This window comes from Coregonus lavaretus, assembly GCF_964263955.1.
Source record: "Coregonus lavaretus genome assembly, chromosome: 9".
Lineage (NCBI taxonomy): Eukaryota > Metazoa > Chordata > Actinopteri > Salmoniformes > Salmonidae > Coregonus > Coregonus lavaretus.
In genome coordinates, this window is record NC_139996.1 from 8860644 (window position 1) to 8880818 (window position 20175).

At 42.8% G+C, this 20175-nt stretch overlaps 1 protein-coding gene and 1 long non-coding RNA gene across 2 annotated transcripts in view; both read left to right on the forward strand.

Annotated features, from left to right (window-relative positions):
* LOC311135010 (transmembrane protein 263-B-like) overlaps positions 1 to 20175 on the forward strand; it is a 35891-nt gene that overhangs the window by 5825 nt on the left and 9891 nt on the right. The window lies entirely within an intron of this gene.
* Positions 7287 to 9424, forward strand: LOC311135080. Its single transcript, XR_014613736.1, has 3 exons — positions 7287 to 8570; positions 8684 to 9185; positions 9260 to 9424. It is a non-coding gene; the product is annotated as an uncharacterized lncRNA (long non-coding RNA).

Consider the following 20175-nt stretch of genomic DNA (forward strand, 5'->3'; position numbering starts at 1 on the left):
CTCAGATGCCAATGTAACTCAGATGCCAATGTAACTCAGATGCCAATGTAACTCAGATGCCAATGTAACTCAGATGCCAATGTAACTCAGATGCCAATGTAACTCAGATGCCAATGTAACTCAGATGCCAATGTAACTCAGATGCCAATGTAACTCAGCCTGTGTTATTATGTGGCAGTAGTAGGTCAGCAGAGAGGAGTGTGTATTTATTCAGCCTAACTCATCTGTCTGGTCCTAAACTGGCTCAGCTACTCAGGTATTAAAGTCACATTCCTCATCTGCCCCAGGTGCATGGATATTGAATACATTCATTGATGGTTGCAGAGGAAAATGGAACTCAGAGCTTTGTCCATCTTTGGTTTTCTGGGACACAAGGGGATGCTAGCCGTCAGCGATACTACAAGCATTACCACCAACCAACGTGTTCGAAGTTAAAGTCCTGTAGTTGACAATGCCTTCACTTCTGAATCCTGCTGTATATCCTGCCATCTGGCCAGATCACAAGGACAACCATTGTAGGAGAGATAGCTGAGATGAGAGCATAACTTTCAGCTTTGCTCCTCTTCTTTCCATGGACACTAGGGATTGTTCAGAGAGACACGCTACAAACATAATTATCAACCAACCTGTCAAAAGTTGCTTTACTGTAGACAGTTTACCTTTACTTTTCAATACTTCCTGTGTCTTCTGTTCTGCCATATGGCCTTAGCACAAGGACAGAGTAGATAGAGGATAGAGAACCTTTGCTCAGATTAAAGCACAGCTTTCGCTGTAAACTCCCAGGTCTCCAAGACAACACACCACCACATGCCTTTGTGTGTTGAAGTATTGAAAATAATCTTCACCTGTAACCTCTGACCTCTCACCTTCCCATTGAAACTTCCAGGTGTACCTTCATGCTTTATGCAGTGTGGTGCACATAGTGATCATAGAAAATAAACATATTATTGCTCATAGTGAAAATGGAACAGAAACGACATCTTACCATGTCTAGTAGTTTGTATTTCAGCATTCGTTAAAAACATTTACCTCGGGGGGCTTAATTTTCAGTCCACTAAGCTAGATGTCGATCAGTTGTACTGTACAGTGGGGAAAAAAAGTATTTAGTCAGCCACCAATTGTGCAAGTTCTCCCACTTAAAAGGATGAGAGAGGCCTGTAATTTTCATCATAGGTACACGTCAACTATGACAGACAAATTGAGATTTTTTTTCTCCAGAAAATCACATTGTAGGATTTTTAATTAATTAATTTGCAAATTATGGTGGAAAATAAGTATTTGGTCACCTACAAACAAGCAAGATTTCTGGCTCTCACAGACCTGTAACTTCTTCTTTAAGAGGCTCCTCTGTCCTCCACTCGTTACCTGTATTAATGGCACCTGTTTGAACTTGTTATCAGTATAAAAGACACCTGTCCACAACCTCAAACAGTCACACTCCAAACTCTACTATGGCCAACACCAAAGAGCTGTCAAAGGACACCAGAAACAAAATTGTAGACCTGCACCAGGCTGGGAAGACTGAATCTGCAATAGGTAAGCAGCTTGGTTTGAAGAAATCAACTGTGGGAGCAATTATTAGGAAATGGAAGACATACAAGACCACTGATAATCTCCCTCGATCTGGGGCTCCACGCAAGATCTCACCCCGTGGGGTCAAAATGATCACAAGAACGGTGAGCAAAAATCCCAGAACCACACGGGGGGACCTAGTGAATGACCTGCAGAGAGCTGGGACCAAAGTAACAAAGCCTACCATCAGTAACACACTACGCCGCCAGGGACTCAAATCCTGCAGTGCCAGACGTGTCCCCCTGCTTAAGCCAGTACATGTCCAGGCCCGTCTGAAGTTTGCTAGAGTGCATTTGGATGATCCAGAAGAGGATTGGGAGAATGTCATATGGTCAGATGAAACCAAAATATAACTTTTTGGTAAAAACTCAACTCGTCGTGTTTGGAGGACAAAGAATGCTGAGTTGCATCCAAAGAACACCATACCTACTGTGAAGCATGGGGGTGGAAACATCATGCTTTGGGGCTGTTTTTCTGCAAAGGGACCAGGACGACTGATCCGTGTAAAGGAAAGAATGAATGGGGCCATGTATCGTGAAAACCTGAAGATGAAACGTGGCTGGGTCTTTCAGCATGACAATTATCCCAAACACACCGCCCGGGCAACGAAGGAGTGGCTTCGTAAGAAGCATTTCAAGGTCCTGGAGTGGCCTAGCCAGTCTCCAGATCTCAACCCCATAGAAAATCTTTGGAGGGAGTTGAAAGTCCGTGTTGCCCAGTGACAGCCCCAAAACATCACTGTTCTAGAGGAGATCTGCATGGAGGAATGGGCCAAAATACCAGCAACAGTATGTGAAAACCTTGTGAAGACTTACAGAAAACGTTTGACCTGTGACATTGCCAACAAAGGGTATATAACAAAGTATTGAGAAACTTTTGTTATTGACCAAATACTTATTTTCCACCATAATTTGCAAATAAATTCATAAAAAATCCTACAATGTGATTTTCTGGATTTTTTTTCCTCATTTTGTCTGTCATAGTTGACGTGTACCTATGATGAAAATTACAGGCCTCTCTCATCTTTTTAAGTGGGAGAACTTGCACAATTGGTGGCTGACTAAATACTTTTTTCCCCACTGTACGTTGGTCTTGCCTGCTGATAATTACATATTGATCAGTTAAATCACCAGATCAGCTTTCATCTCCAACATGATCAAAGGAAACTGCCTGCCTACTATTCTCTGTCTCTCTCTCTCTTTCTCTGTCTCTCTCTTTCTGTCTATCTTTCTCTGTTATCTGTCTCTCTGTCTCTGTCTCTCTCTGTCTCTGTCTCTTTCTCTCTCTTTCTCTGTCTCTCTGTCCCTTTCTCTGTCTCTGTCTCTGTCTCTGTCTCTGTCTCTGTCTCTGTCTCTCCCCCCCCCCCCCCCCCCTTTTATACACACCCACCCTGCTACCATCCAAATGTGGCCATACATCCCATAAACAGAACCTGTATGGCTGCCGTGGAAACGGCTCGGGTGATGGATGGATGTCTCTGTTAGATCCCTCACAGCACAAACACTGACACGAAATGCTGTGTTTGTGTGTGTGTGTGTGTGTGTGTGACATGAGATGTAGGAGCTGAACAGCTTTGATTTTATTCCATAAATCCCAGCAGATGAGGGATTGGGTCCTGTCAGGGCCAGCAGAAATTCAGACTTATTTCTCATCCAGCCTCCCAGTCAGTGTCCGAGTGGGCTGAGGGGAGAGGCTCAGAGAGGGGAGAGCTGGACTTCAAGCGGGCAGGCAGTCTGGGATTTGGGAAGCTGTTTAATGGTAATTTCAATTATTGATGTATACCCATTGATTCCTGATGAATAGAATGAGTTTAGCACCACCGCCTGTCTTTATTATGTTAATGTTTTAAATGTATGTAAATGGTGAAGTATTTTGTCTGTAATGTATTTTTCGATATGTGTCGGACCCCAATAACCCTAAGTCCTACAACAGAGTAGTGGACAGGAAGCATGGGAATGGCTTATAGGACAATACTAGTTTTGTTTACCAGACCATGCTATTTCATATCAAGGAAATCATGTTTTCTTTTCTTGAAAAGCTTCTGTGCTGTACAAACCTTGCCTGTTATATGTTGTCGTGACGTGACTTTCATTAATATGATGACTGTTATTTATCGAATCAATTAACTATGTTTAATTGTTACTAGATTAAATTAATCATGTAACAATTAACTCATTAGGATTTGGGGCACCACGGAATAAGTTGTTTATAGAGTTACCATCTCCCGAATTAAACTGTAAAGGTCTTTACCTATCAATATGTATGAAACAGTCAACGTATTAATCATTACCTCTTATCAGTCTCATTCTGAACGGTCGTAGACTTCTTGGATCCACAAGAACCCCAGCTTTACTTATGATTCACCACTACACAAATTGGCTTAATTATTTATTTACTAGCTAACTAAATAATAACACAGAATACATACATACTTAATACATGAGAAAAAGTCCCTAGCGGACTAACAACAGCATGACTGCTTGGATATCAAAAGAGGGAGGAGTAGATAGAGAGAGTCAAACTTATCCTTGATACATTTGGAAGCTACCCTCAAAGTTTAATTTAGAGTTCAATGTGTCAAATCGGAGGGCCTGTTGTCTGGACCTCTGGCCGTCTCTATGGGGGTGCCACAGGGTTCAATTCTTGGGCCGACTCTATTCTCTGTGTATATCAATGATGTTGCTCTTGCTGCTGGTGAAGCTCGGCTCCACCTCTATGCGGACGACACCATTTTGTATACATCTGGCCCTTCATTGGACACTGTGTTAACAAACCTCCAAACGAGCTTCAACGCCATACAACACTCCTTCCGTAGCCTCCAACTGCTCTTAAACACTAGTAAAACTAAATGCATGCTGTTCAATCGAACGCTGCTTGCACCCGCCCACCCCACTAGAATCACTACTCTCGGCGGGGCTGACCTAGAGTATGTGGACAACTACAAATACCTAGGTGTCTGGTTAGACTGTAAACTCTCCTTCCAGACACACATTAAGCATCTCCAATCAAAAATTAGATCTAGAATCGGCTTCCTATTTCGCAACAAAGCCTCCTTCACTCATGCTGCCAAATATGCCCTCGTAAAACGGACTATCCTACCGATCCTTGACTTCGGCGATGTCATTTACAAAATAGCCTCCAACACTCTACTCAGCAAATTGGATGTAGTCTATCACAGTGCCATCCGTTTAGTCACCAAAGCCCCATATACTACCCACCATTGTGACCTGTACGCTCTTGTTGGCTGGCCCTCACTACATATTCGTCGCCAAACCCACTGGCTCCAGGTCATCTATAAATCACTGCTAGGCAAATCCCTGTCTTATCTTAGCTCACTGGTCACCATAGCAACACCCACCCGTAGTCTGCGCTCCAGCAGGTATATCTCACTGGTCATCCACAAAGCCAACACCTCCTTTGGCCGCCATTCCTTCCAGTTCCCTGCTGCCAATGACTGGAACAAACTCCAAAAATCTCTGAAGCTGGAGACTCTTATCTCCCTCACTAAATTTAAGCATCAGTTGTCAGAGCAGCTTACCGATCACTGCACCTGTACACAGCCATTCTGGAATTAGCCCACCCAACTACCTCATCCCCATATTGTTATTTATTTTGCTAATTTGCACCCCAGTATCTCTATTTGCACATCATCTTTTGCACATCTATCATTCCAGTGTTAATACGAAATTGTAACAATTTTGCACTATGGCCTATTTATTGCCTTACCTCCATAACTTACTACATTCGCACACACTGTATATATATTTTCTGTTTGTATTTTTGACTTTCTGTTTTGTTTACCCCATATGTAACTCTGTGTTGTTGTTTTTATCGCACTGCTTTGCTTTATCTTGGCCAGGTCGCAGTTGTAAATGAGAACTTGTTCTCAACTGACTTACCTGGTTAAATAAAGGTGAAATAAATAAATAAATAAAAAAGTAATCATAATACTTTGCTCACGAACCACCGCCCGTTTGGGGTAAGAAATCATGAATGTATTTACGTGTAGAATGTCTTCCTTTGTCATTTATCTCTGTTGGACTCAAGCCTTCTTGGGAAGGGGTCAGTTGGTGTCCTGAGTCAGTGTAAGACTCTGGTTGTCCACCAGAGGTCAGAATGTCCTTCTTCTTAGTTGTCCTGGTCTTATAATAATAATAATAATAATAATATGCCATTTAGCAGACGCTTTTATCCAAAGCGACTTACAGTCATGTGTGCATACATTTTTACGTATGGGTGGTCTCGGGGATTGAACCCACTACCCTGGCGTTACAAGCGCCATGCTCTACCAATTGAGCTACAGAGGACCACAGTGGAGTGTTTTCAGAGCAGAAACTCAGATGCACCAATGATTGTCTAAAATGGGATGTTCTCCTTCCCACCTCCTGTGGTTAGTCAAAGTTCTAGATCCATTTACACGGACAGCTGCAGACTGGCAATGTTCTGGTCTGGTGAGTTTATCTTCTTAACCCCGGGTTGAGGTTCAAAGTTCTAACCATTTCAAACGTGTGGACTACCGTCTCCACGCTTTCTGGTCTAACCATTTTAAGCCATGTAGCCACAGATCCACGCTTTCTGGTCTAACCATTTTAAGCCATGTAGCCACAGCTCCACGCTTTCTGGTCTGATGTGAAAGGCTTTTTATGCGCTCTGGGTAAAAAGGGGCGTTCCATCATGCTGACACGATCTCTGATCTCACTTGGGGCGTGGCTAGTTTATATAAAAACCATTAGCTCATTAGAAAACTAAAATCACATTCCTATCTTAACAAAAATACTCTAATCCTTAATCATATATTTTATACAACATTTGGATGTAAACTTGGCAGATAGAATGTGCACACTTTCCGAGTTACAGTATTTTCTTTATACCATCCTTAATGACATCACAAAATAATAAACAATGTGACGTGATTATTCTTTAGATCCCCACTGACCATTCCAAACATTCGGATGTTAGAAATATTGTTCCAGTGTTTACTTTTTGGACGTTATAGTTTTGGCGGCAAAAGTATTCTGTAGACAAAGTGCATTCCTTTAGTAATACTGAAGAGCAAGAGGGAGATTCCCCTCCTGCCTAATTTATGACAGAGTGTTAAGGTGTCAAAATCGGCCCAGCCCCCCTCCTCCCCTCTTCTGTGGGTGAGAGAGGGTCTGGCTATTGTCAACCATTGAAAAGCTGATCTGAGGCCTTGGATACTCAGCCAGGAGAGTCATGACAATGTTGTATTGTATAGTGCAGTGTTTCCTCTTCGTTCATTTAAGTGTGGCGCTGTGCCACGGCAGAATCATTGCCGCCACACCAAAATAAATGGTGTTCAATAATGTTCTGTAAAGCACATTTGCTTTTCTTGGTAAATAGATAATATGTCTGTGTTCAAAACCGTTCTGAAGGTTATTTAGCTCTGTGAGTTGTGGCAGGCAGCCTGCAACTCAAGAAACACAGCGCGCCAGTGACTAGTGTGTGAGTGACCAGTGCTCAATACAGACGCTCTGCGCGCGAAACACAATTCACTTGAATCACTTCAAAATGCACCTGCGCGAGAAACGGCACACCAGGGACCAGTGCGCGAGCGAGTGACCAGTGCACAATATAGAAGCTCTGCGGCGCGAAACACAATTCACTTGAATCACTTCAAAATGCACCTGCGCGAGAAACGGCACACCAGGGACCAGTGCGCGAGCGAGTGACCAGTGCACAATACAGAAGCTCTGCGGCGCGAAACACAATTCACTTGAATCACCTCAGAGTGCTCCTATGTGAGAAACTGCAAGAAAGGTATGTTAGCTTGTTTGTTTGACTAATGATAGCTAACCAACTAGTTAACCACATAAGCTAGCTATATCCTAAAAACTCTACTAACAGCTATCCAATATCCACAAATATGTTGATGATAGAAGCATGGTTAACTAATGTTACTAGTCTAGCAAGTTAGCTAGCTAGTTTGTTTGGAACTGTATCAAGTGCAAGCAAGATAGCTACATTTATCTGTCTTCGATTAGATTTTTTTTCCCCGGGTGAGTTTTATTGAAATATTTCCAGCCGCAGCGAGAGAGAAAGGGGGAGCAGGGACAAGAGTGTCAGGTGACGTTAACTTAGCTATCTAACGTCAAATCAGCCTGAATTATACTAAACTTTCTTTAGTTAGCTAACTCTTAAGCTATCGTTTTTATAACAAGTGTATGGCTTATTTTACTAGACAGAGAAGAGGCAGAATCCCGGGAGTGAGGTAGGGACAGAAAGGAGCAGAGGAGAGGAGAGAGCCAGGAGGGGAGATGGAAGGAGAAAAGGAGAGAGGAGAGCAGTGGAACAGAGGAAAGGAGAGAGGAGAGCAGAGAGGAACAGAGGAAAGGAGAGAGGAGAGCAGAGTGGAACAGAGGAAAGGAGAGAGGAGAGCAGAGTGGAACAGAGGAAAGGAGAGAGGAGAGCAGAGAGGAACAGAGGAAAGGAGAGAGGAGAGCAGAGTGGAACAGAGGAAAGGAGAGAGGAGAGCAGAGTGGAACAGAGGAAAGGAGAGGAGAGCAGAGTGGAACAGAGGAAAGGAGAGGAGAGCGGAGTGGAACAGAGGAAAGGAGAGAGCCAGGAGGGGAGATGGAAGGAGAAAAGGAGAGAGGAGAGCAGAGAGAAGGAGAAGAAAAAGGAGTAGATAGAGGATAGAGGAGAGGAGGAGGAGAGAAGAGTAAGGCCAAGTGCGCACCACCGGCAATCCGGATGGGCCCCAAAGTGGCTTAAAATTGACAGACTGAAGCCGTGGCTATATAATACGCCACATGGTTCGTCAAATGTGCTTTAATTAGGCTAAGGGCTAAAAATGTTTGTGCGTATTTAGTCTGTACAAGTCTACAGCATTATGTGTTTATTTCTGAGCCAACTCCACCAGGACCTCGATGACCCAATGGGTCTGGGCGCATTCAACATCAAGGAGGAGGAGGAGAGGGAGAGGCCAGGTGGAGAAGACCAAGACCAGGGAGCAGTTCTGGGCTCGGTTCAGAGAGGAGGTAAAAACATTTGTTTTCAAATGCTGTGATGAAACCAATTTATTCATCGTGTGTTGGATAAACTAAAACAAACAGCTATTAATGACTTATTTTCTGTTTTGTGCTGTAATTAGGTCATGGATCCATATCTTGTTGGCCTCCAGGACAGCCTAGACCGGAGGTTCCAACACCTGGAGATTCTGGGGGCCTTCAGTGTGTTGGGACCTCAGGCTGTGTTCTCTAGTGAGAGGATCAACACCTTAATCTGACCCTCCTCTCCAGGCAGTTCTTGCAAGCGCCAGAGGTTGCTGTGTTGCAAGAGTTGCCCTCTTACAAGCAACGTGCTAGTTGGAGCATTCAAGGTATGGCATGAGTGTGACAATATTTTGAAGAGAACATTTTAGTTCAGTGTTTCCCAACCCTTTTTCCTGTTGAACTACCACTCTGTTTGCTCTTCTTTAATGTTGTACATCTTTTAGTTTTTCATGTATTTCAGGGGTTGGACCAGCTGACGGCAATGACAAAGTTGTTTGATGAGTGGGGGCAGTCTACCCCTGCCTTAGCCAGCTGGCAGCAATCGCACTGACCATACCAGTGTCTTCCGTTAATTGTGAAAGGGACTTTGCAATGAAACGAGTAAAACATTTAAATGTGAAAGTAGATCCTCTTTGTCCCTCTCCCTTCTCTTATTATTATCTCTGTTATTGCAGGTCAAAACAGACTTGAGGAACAGACTGCAGGGAGAGCATCTAGCCGCCTGCATGTGGCTCTCCATCAACGGCCCCCCCATCAAGGAGTTCAATTACAGGAGGGTGTTGGAAATCTTTTTCCCAAATCCCAGAAGAATAAAGTGCTCTGACAAAGGCTGTAAACTATGTCAGAACTAAGTTTTTGTCAGAACCTGGAAAGAGATTTCCAACGCCCTCCTTTTGTGATTAACATGAATTAGTGGGCTCTAATTAATGTTCAGTCAAATGTTCCTCTGTTTATTTTGTCAAGATAAACTATTTTTTTTCAGAAAGAAGGTCTCTGTTATGTTTCTTTAGATAGCTGCAGCACTCAACCTTAAACTGCATCCTGTATACTATAATAATTTTACCAATACGTTATTGAGCTAATTTCTGGGGGTGGAAATTATATTTTAGATGGTTTATTTGATTTTTTTTCCTTTTAAAAAGTCACCAGAACCAAAGCTTTTCAGACCTCGGAACCCCCACACCCCCACTAACCTTTCCCCCCACAGCTAACACATTTCCCAGAGGAAACACTGGTATAGTGGTTCTATGGGTTTATTATTAGCATAACGTATTTCCTCAAGTCTTTTACCAGGCACAATAGTGAGAATAGTTTTTGTTGAGCAGTGTAGCTAGCTAAGCTTATATCTATAAATAATTTCACCAGCAAACTGAATCCTTGCTGCATTCTCAGCCTCTATATTAAAAGTTGTGTGCTTGGACGGGACATGTTTTATGTCTATTATCTGACTTGGAATCTGGTGATTATTCGTTGAGCTGTTTTTAGAAGTATTATTCTTCTGTTTCTTTACAGTAGCCTACAACCATTCACCATCAGGGGCATTCCTATTGTCCTGCTGCAGAACAAGCCTTGTACTACACTGTATTATATTCTCTCAGTGTAGGATAGTTTTCATTCCCACCACGTTTGGTTTCAACATGACTAGGCCTTCTATACGAGCACAATGGTTTATTCCTGTCTTCTCTCCTCTTTTTGAAACTTCTTTTATTCTGCCTTTTTTTCCCCCATTCTCATTGTTTTTGTTTGAGTATGCAGTTGTACTGATGATATATGCCAGATTCAGAGATGTGCTGATGAGATATCCCAGAGTCAGAGATGATATATCCCAGAGTCATGATGATATATCCCAGAGTCAGAGATGTTCTGATGATATATCCCAGAGTCAGAGATGATATATCTCAGAGTCAGAGATGATATATCTCAGAGTCAGAGATTATATATCTCAGAGTCAGAGATGATATATCCCAGAGTCAGAGCTGTTCTGATGATATATCCCAGTCAGAGCTGTGCTGATGATATATCCCAGAGTCAGAGCTGTGCTGATGATATATCCCAGTCAGAACTGTGCTGATGATATATCCCAGAGTCAGAGCTGTTCTGATGATATATCCCAGTCAGAGCTGTGCTGATGATATATCCTCTGTAGCTCAATTGGTAGAGCATGGCGCTTGTAACGCCAGGGTAGTGGGTTCGATCCCCGGGACCACCCATACGTAAAAATTTATGCACACACGACTGTAAGTCGCTTTGGATAAAAGCGTCTGCTAAATGGCATATTATTATTATTATTATTATTATGATATATCCCAGAGTCAGAGCTGTTCTGATGATATATCCCAGAGTCAGAGCTGTGCTGATGATATATCCCAGAGTCAGAGCTGTTCTGATGATATATCCCAGAGTCAGAGCTGTTCTGATGATATATCCCAGAGTCAGAGCTGTTCTGATGATATATCCCAGAGTCAGAGCTGTTCTGATGATATATCCCAGAGTCAGAGCTGTGCTGATGATATATCCCAGAGTCAGAGCTGTTCTGATGATATATCCCAGAGTCAGAGCTATGCTGATGATATATCCCAGAGTCAGAGCTGTGCTGATGATATATCCCAGTCAGAGCTGTGCTGATGATATATCCCAGAGTCAGAGCTGTTCTGATGATATATCCCAGTCAGAGCTGTGCTGATGATATATCCCAGAGTCAGAGCTGTGCTGATGATATATCCCAGTCAGAACTGTGCTGATGATATATCCCAGTCAGAGCTGTGCTGATGATATATCCCAGAGTCAGAGCTGTGCTGATGATATATCCCAGTCAGAGCTGTGCTGATGATATATCCCAGAGTCAGAGCTGTTCTGATGATATATCCCAGTCAGAGCTGTTCTGATGATATATCCCAGTCAGAGCTGTGCTGATGATATATCCCAGTCAGAGCTGTGCTGATGATATATCCCAGTCAGAGCTGTTCTGATGATATATCCCAGTCAGAGCTGTGCTGATGATATATCCCAGTCAGAGCTGTGCTGATGATATATCCCAGTCAGAGCTGTTCTGATGATATATCCCAGAGTCAGAGCTGTGCTGATGATATATCCCAGAGTCAGAGCTGTGCTGATGATATATCCCAGTCAAAGCTGTGCTGATGATATATCCCAGTCAGAGCTGTTCTGATGATATATCCCAGAGTCAGAGCTGTGCTGATGATATATCCCAGAGTCAGAGCTGTGCTGATGATATATCCCAGTCAGAGATGTGCTGATGATATATCCCAGTCAGAGCTGTTCTGATGATATATCCCAGTCAGAGCTGTGCTGATGATATATCCCAGTCAGAGCTGTGCTGATGATATATCCCAGAGTCAGAGCTGTGCTGATGATATATCCCAGAGTCAGAGCTGTTCTGATGATATATCCCAGAGTCAGAGCTGTTCTGATGATATATCCCAGAGTCAGAGCTGTTCTGATGATATATCCCAGAGTCAGAGCTGTTCTGATGATATATCCCAGAGTCAGAGCTGTTCTGATGATATATCCCAGAGTCAGAGCTGTTCTGATGGTATATCCCAGTCAGAGCTGTTCTGATGATATATCCCAGAGTCAGAGCTGTTCTGATGATATATCCCAGAGTCAGAGCTGTTCTGATGATATATCCCAGAGTCAGAGCTGTTCTGATGATATATCCCAGAGTCAGAGCTGCTCTGATGATATATCCCAGAGTCAGAGCTGTTCTGATGATATATCCCAGAGTCAGAGCTGTTCTGATGATATATCCCAGAGTCAGAGCTGTTCTGATTATATATCCCAGTCAGTGCTGTTCTGATGATATATCCCTGAGTCAGAGCTGTTCTGATGATATATCCCAGAGTCAGAGCTGTTCTGATGATATATCCCAGAGTCAGAGCTGTGCTGATGATATATCCCAGAGTCAGAGCTGTTCTGATGATATATCCCAGTCAGAGCTGTGCTGATGATATATCCCAGAGTCAGAGCTGTTCTGATGATATATCCCAGAGTCAGAGCTGTTCTGATGATATATCCCAGAGTCAGAGCTGTTCTGATGATATATCCCAGAGTCAGAGCTGTTCTGATGATATATCCCAGAGTCAGAGCTGTTCTGATGATATATCCCAGAGTCAGAGCTGTTCTGATGATATATCACAGAGTCAGAGCTGTTCTGATGATATATCCCAGAGTCAGAGCTGTTCTGATGATATATCCCAGAGTCAGAGCTGTTCTGATGATATATCCCAGAGTCAGAGCTGTGCTGATGATATATCCCAGAGTCAGAGCTGTTCTGATGATATATCCCAGAGTCAGAGCTGTTCTGATGATATATCCCAGAGTCAGAGCTGTTCTGATGATATATCCCAGAGTCAGAGCTGTTCTGATGATATATCCCAGAGTCAGAGCTGCTGCCGCGTCTGGCAGCGAAAGATGATGATATATTCCATCAGGGCAGAGAGAGAGAAGACATTGTTGGATGTAGTGATGGAAGTAAAGTATGCCTATATACAGTCATTTACTCTGTTCAGACGAGTATGTGTCTCAAATGTCACCCTATTCCAATTACATTCAGCCGCGGGCCGATTTCTTTCTCGAGCGGATGGTCGGGGGGCCGGAACAAAGTTATAAATAATTTTTCAGAATTTTACTTTGGGGACCGATGATATGGGATCTTTTTCTGGGTGAATGTTGAACGTCCACAGGAAAATGGTTAGTCTAAATAGGTACATCACAGATGACCTTTAACACTGTTTACTCTGTTGATATAGCCGATATACTGTAGCTTTGTTTCTCATTCAGGCTTTTGTCATTTCACCAGTCATTAGGCTACATGTTGTTTCCACACCCACCACAACTGTACAATCAACCAGTCTGCTAAGGTGCAGAGAAATTAGCAACAAAAAAACATGCTAAAATGAGAAAATAACTAATGTACACTTTGTAACAGTGAGTGAGAACTGCTTACACCTCATTGGAAGAACCCCCCTCCCTCCTGGTCCCTAGAAAGAGGAACATCTTAATTTAACCTTTTCGGCAGAACCTTGAAATGTCATAGTTCTGTGGCAAGTATCAAAAGACAAAGTTACATTTTATTAATGACTGTGGAATTGGCTTGATCTTTAACACCCTTGTTGGAAAGTGCAAAGTGCTATATTCCCAGAAGAGGGTGAGAGGAAATAGGAAGCAAGGGGAAAGTATTATTATTTTGCGGCTTTCTTCAGAGGATGACAAACAGGAGGTTTCTTTTGAGGTTTGGGCTGAAGAGGATAAATAATTCAGACTTTCAGGCTGAATAAGAGGGAAATAACACAGATAGTATCATACCATTTGAAGTCTAGCATCTTCTGAAAAATAGATGGAAATTCAGCGATGGAACGAGTGATGTTTTGTTGTTGTTTTTTGACACAAGTGGTAGTTGCCTGGAAACGAGGCGATGAAGTGTTGGTCGACGTGATATTTGAAGAAATAAGGTGCTGCATGAAATCAACAACCCGCAAGACCAATATTGATTCAGATATCTGCCAACTGACACACACACACACACACACACACAAACTCTCACACAGATTCCTGAGCTAATTTACCACAGAGCACAGGCACTCCATTTTGTGACAGACTAATCTATTGTTTAACTGCCTGCTTGGTTTCCCCACTGCCATAGGCTGCTAATTGTTCAACAGAACTCTGTCTTAGACACTTAGCTACTTCTACCCAACAACAGTAACTAACAGTGTAATGGCAGATTAGTGGAAGGAACATATGATAGCAGACAGTCTGACAGGTGGGAGATGGGAGGGGGGAGGGGAAGGGTGGTCAGGTCATATATAGCCAGAAGCAGTCTAGGGAAGGTTGTGTTGTTGGGAGTTAGGTTGAGTTATGCAGCCTTGAGGAGAGGAATGTGTGGGAGGATAATCAGCACTAGTCAATGGGTCGTATGCAGAGTCATGAGGGAAAATACAACGCTGAGACATGATTGGTTTGCCTGATGTTTGTACACATCTCCATCACCCTGCCCTGGTTATCCTTAGGACTGACTGGCCCTTACTGGCCCTGCTGTCTGTAGAGACCATGTTCATGTGTTAGCAGTGTAGGCACGGATACCGCCTGTCAGCAAAGCTCCTTGAAGAGCCTCGGCCTGTAGATATTGGAGTTGACCTATGGACCTGTGTATGTGTTGGGGGGGGTGTGGTGTATGTTTATATATGTGTGTGTGTTCGTGCGTGTGTGTTTGCGTGACTGACTGTACGTGTACTTTTATGAAGGCTATGTGATGTATGTGATGTGTGTGTATAATGTCTTTGTGCTGGGTAGTTGGGAGAGGTCTGTATTTTACATAAGGAGCTTACGACCTCAAACCTATTGTTCAGCCTATGACGAGAGTTTGTTTCTATAATACTGAGTGTGCAGGTAGCAAGTAAAATTTGACTGAAGCATAAGTAAAGAATGCAATCGGATATAAACACCGCCAGTAGCAGAAATACAGGATCTGGCCTTGCTGCGAACAACAGAGTGGAGACGATTCAGTGTCCTATTTGAAACCGCTGTAGGTAGGTTAAGGCTAAGCAAAACAGAGGCAGTTTTTAAAGTGTGCTTCCCATATGGCACCCTATTCCCTTTGTAGTGCACTACTTTTGACCAGGGCCTATAGGACTCTGGTCAACAAAAGTAGTCCACTAAGGACAGAATCGGGTGCCATTTGGGATGCGGCCTTAATGTGTTAGTGTAACACTGCTCCAAGGTAATTGAGTGAGAAAGACATAATAGCCAAGTGCCAGGTCTAGATGCTTGCAGCTAGCTTTTAATTGCATTGCAGATATGATGTGTGCTGTGCTGTTCTGTGGAGGAGGTTTCACTGAGTTCACTGAGACTGGAGTCATCATCACCTCAGTTAACAGCACTACTCAGCTCAGCATCGCCTTGCCTTGACTTCCTGAAGACAACACTAGTTAAGAAGTACTGAGAGAAGCTGAGACTGAGGCTGAGAGAGAGACAGATAAAGACAAAGAGATAGAGAGAGACAGAGAGAGACAGAGAGAGACAGACAGAGAGAGACAGAGACAGACAGAGAGAGACAGAGAGAGACAGAGAGAGACAGAGAGAGAGAGACAGAGAGAGACAGAGAGAGAGAGAGAGAGAGAGAGAGACAGAGCGAGACAGAGAGAGACAGAGACAACACTGTATATATACATAATATTACATTTGAAATGTCTTTATTCTTTTGGAACTTCTGAGTGTAATGTTTACTGTTAACTGTTAATTTATTGTTTATTTCACTTTTGTTTGCTATCTACTTAACTTGCTTTGGCAATGTTAACAATTGTTTCCCATGCCAATAAAGCCCTTAAATTGAATTGAATTGAGAGACAGAGCGAGAGAGAGAGAGACTGAGAGAGACTGAGAGAGACTGAGATAGAGAGAGAGAGAGAGAGAGAGAGAGAGAGAGAGAGAGAGAGAGAGAGAGAGAGAGAGAGAGAGAGAGAGAGAGAGAGAGAGAGAGAGAGAGAGAGAGAGAGAGAGAGAGAGAGAGAGAGAGAGAGAGAGAGAGAGAGAGAGAGAGAGAGAGAGAGAGAGAGAGAGAGAGAGAGAGAGAGAGAGAGAGACTAGGCTGTTAGGGTGAAGTCTTTTCTTACCCTAATGTGTGGTGACGTGGAGGAGGCTACATGGTGACAAAAGCAGTCGGTGAACAGAAATGTTATTTTCAGGTAATTGAGGAACAGTGTGAAATCAGTCTAAAATGTGTGACCAAATGTGTAAAATGCCCAGACCCTGTGAATCAAACTCAGTCTGAGATTTAAATAACAGGTATATTTATTGTCAATTCTTACCACCATTGCCTTTAGATGAGGTCAATAGTTGAGCCAATTAGACACAGACACAGTATCAGTATTCCTTAAATAATACATATTTATTTCAACAACAGTTATTATCTTACAAAGCATTCAATCTGGAAAACTGTTGGCTATCTAAATGATTGTGTTTGGTGTATACTTACCAACTATTTCCAGGGTGTGAACACTAACGGACTCCACGCCAGGAAGGACCCAAAATATTTTTGGTATCTCTGATTATTCTGGCAATTTTCACATAGAAACTTCATTGGGATGAAGGATGTTTTACATGCTTTTTGCATTTTTATCACAATTTGTTTTGTTGTTGATGAAAGTGGTCATTTTAGGCCCTTTTTAGACCTATACTGTACATGCCTCTTGTAAGACCGTATGATCTGTGAACCGCACATGATGCAGACAACATTTTGGTGTCATTGTACTCCTTATAGTGTGCTCTAAAATATGAAGGATGTCCATTAATTGATTCAACATTAAAACTAAGAGTGTGCAAAGCTGTCATCAAGGCAAAGGGTGGCTATTTGAAGAATCTCAAATATAAAATATATTTAGATTTGTTTAACACTTTTTTGGTTACTACATGATTCCATATGTGTTATTTCATAGTTTTGATGTCTTCACTATTATTCTACAATGTAGAAAATAGTAAAAATTAAGAAAAACCCTTGAATGTGTAGGTGTTCTAAAACTTTTGAACGGTAGTGTACGTTCTAGAAAGGGCCTAAAATGGCCACTTTCATCAGGATATTCAAAAAAAAATGGTTTGTGATACAAATGTAAAAAGCATATCAAACATCCTTCCTACCAATTAAGTTTCTATTTGAGAATTGGCAGAACAATCTGAGATACCAAAAATATTTTCGGGCCATCCAGGTGTGGAATCACCCTAACGGTCAACATCAGATAGCATGTTGTTTAGCTTTGTCTCCTGTTGTCTCCCTCACTGAGACACTGAGGCGGTGGTGGTAGTATCCACTGTAGATCTCCTGTCATGGTGGTAGGATCCACTGTAGATCTCCTGTCATGGTGGTAGTATCCACTGTAGATCTCCTGTCATGGTGGTAGGATCCACTGTATATCTCATGTCATGGTGGTAGTATCCACTGTAGATCTCCTGTCATGGTGGTAGTATCCACTGTAGATCTCCTGTCATGGTGGTAGTATCCACTGTAGATCTCCTGTCATGGTGGTAGTATCCACTGTAGATCTCCTGTCATGGTGGTAGTATCCACTGTAGATCTCCTGTCATGGTGGTAGTATCCACTGTAGATCTCCTGTCATGGTGGTAGGATCCACTGTAGATCTCCTGTCATGGTGGTAGTATCCACTGTAGATCTCCTGTCATGGTGGTAGGATCCACTGTAGATCTCCTGTCATGGTGGTAGTATCCACTGTAGATCTCCTGTCATGGTGGTAGTATCCACTGTAGATCTCCTGTCATGGTGGTAGTATCCACTGTAGATCTCCTGTCATGGTGGTAGTATCCACTGTAGATCTCCTGTCATGGTGGTAGTATCCACTGTAGATCTCCTGTCCCGACTGCTCTCCTTGTTCACGTAGACCAGTTGTTTGTCTACCCTGAGGCCTTCCTGCCTGTCTCCAATCGATCTGAGGGAGAGGTTCAGCTCTTATTTCCCTCTTTGCACATTGTCCCAAATACTCTGAGGTATCGATTGAGAGAGCAGTATGGTATTGATATCATTCTCTAGTTCAGTGGTTCCCAACCTTTTTTGGTTACTGTACCACCAACTGAATTTTGCTCTGCCCAGATATCCCTGAAGTACCCCCTCTTGTGCATTTTACCAGTAGGCCTATGGTCTCATGAGTCTTCTCAAGTACCCCCTGTGGATAGGCCAAGTACCCCTAGGGGTCCTAGTACCTCTAGTTTCTTTTTTCTTTTTTCTTTTTTTTTCTTATAGTTTTATTTGTCATTTAGCAGACGCTCTTATCCAGAGCGACTTACAGGAGCAATTAGGGTTAAGTGCCTTGCTCAAGGGCACATCGACAGATTTTTCACCTAGTCGGCTCGGGGATTAGAACCAGCGACCTTTCGTTTACTGGCACACCGCTCTTAACCACTAAGTTCACAACCTGTGTGTAATGCTGAATAGTTTGAGCACTAAGCAGTGTTGGAGAAATAGGACAAATCTAATCTAACAAAAGACTGTGAAGTGTGAGGTGTGAAGTGTGTGAAGTGTGGAGGAATCCGGCTGCTCTGCTGGTAATTTATTATGGAACAGTCAAGTGTAAAGTCATACTTACCTAAACACAAGGATATTAAAGGTTTAGAGAGGCTAGCCGTGTTTTGCACAAAGCTCTCCAATAAATAAACACAAAAGTCCTGGTTAAAGCTAGAATCCTTAGTTGAAACAATAACAAAGCGACACCCCGCCTCTGTTTTGGTAAAAAGCTGAGGGATGGGCCTGGAGAAATGTAACCACTTTCAAATTCATAAACAGAACTATGAATGCAAGGACTGACCATCCATGATATCACAATTATAGTTTTAACCATGTTTTGAAGCTTTACGGTGATTGTTTACATTGACATTGTTTACAAACAAGTAAAACAAGCTTATATTTGGGGTTCTGATGGGGTACGACAGTTGAACTAAGCTCATGAGGCATTTATAAGTTATGGATATATAATTAATTTATAATTCCAAAAATGGATGTAGCAACTAAGGATTCTAGCTTTAACTTGTTAAGCTGCAATGTAGGCCTAGGATGAATAGCATGTGCTCTAGTATATAGCCCAAACACGGTTGGCAAGATGGCACTAAAGATCTGGGACATACATGGTACAGTAGGTAGATCTTGTCTGTTATAGCAGCATGGAGCTCTTGGTTGTGTAATCGCTAAGCAGGCCAGTATTCCCATTAAGATGTTATGAGGTAGTTAATATGCAGGAGGCGAAGGAATGGTCTGAGTGAGGATCTGCATATTGTACAGGAGAGGGATCCTGGGCTTCTTATCCACCAGGGTCCAATGTAAAACACACACACACACACACATCATACATACAACAACAAAAAAACACACACACACACACACACATACATACAAAAAAACAAACACACACACACACGTGCAGACACACACAGAGTAGAGGAGAGAGATGATGCCATGGCAGCAGCAGCTCCCAGCTCCCTGTACGCTCATCAATTCACATTAAAGCTAGTTTCTAATTGTCTAGTGTGTGTGTGTGTGTGTGTGTGTGTGTGTGTGTGTGTGTGTGTGTCTGTCTCTAATGGGCCGTCTGGGATTCAGTGAGTCTCCACACTGCAGTATCTACATGCTGCAGTCTGGAACCTCTTTCTCATTGGGTCGCGTCCCAAATGGTACCCTTTTTTTCTGTATGGTGGACTACTTTTGAACAGAGCCTATGAGGCCTATGGTCAATAGAAGTACACTGTAAAGGGAATAGGGTGCCATTTGGGACGTAACTTTATCCCCTCAGCAGAGGCTGAATTAGCCTGCAGGCTGCTAAAGCTCCCTCTCCTGTTATAATTGAACTAGCCTACCATGTAGGTATGATACCCTCAACAGGTTTATTGGCTGGTCCCTAATAGCAGCCTATTCCCTATATAGTGTACTTTTGAGTAGAGCCCTGGTCAAAAGCAGTGCACTACATAGGGAATAGGGTGCGATTTGGGACACGGCCATTGTCTTTTTGTTTTATGGGATTATTATTGATGGCATGCATTATGGCAGGCATACCTTACCTCTGCAATATACCGGCCT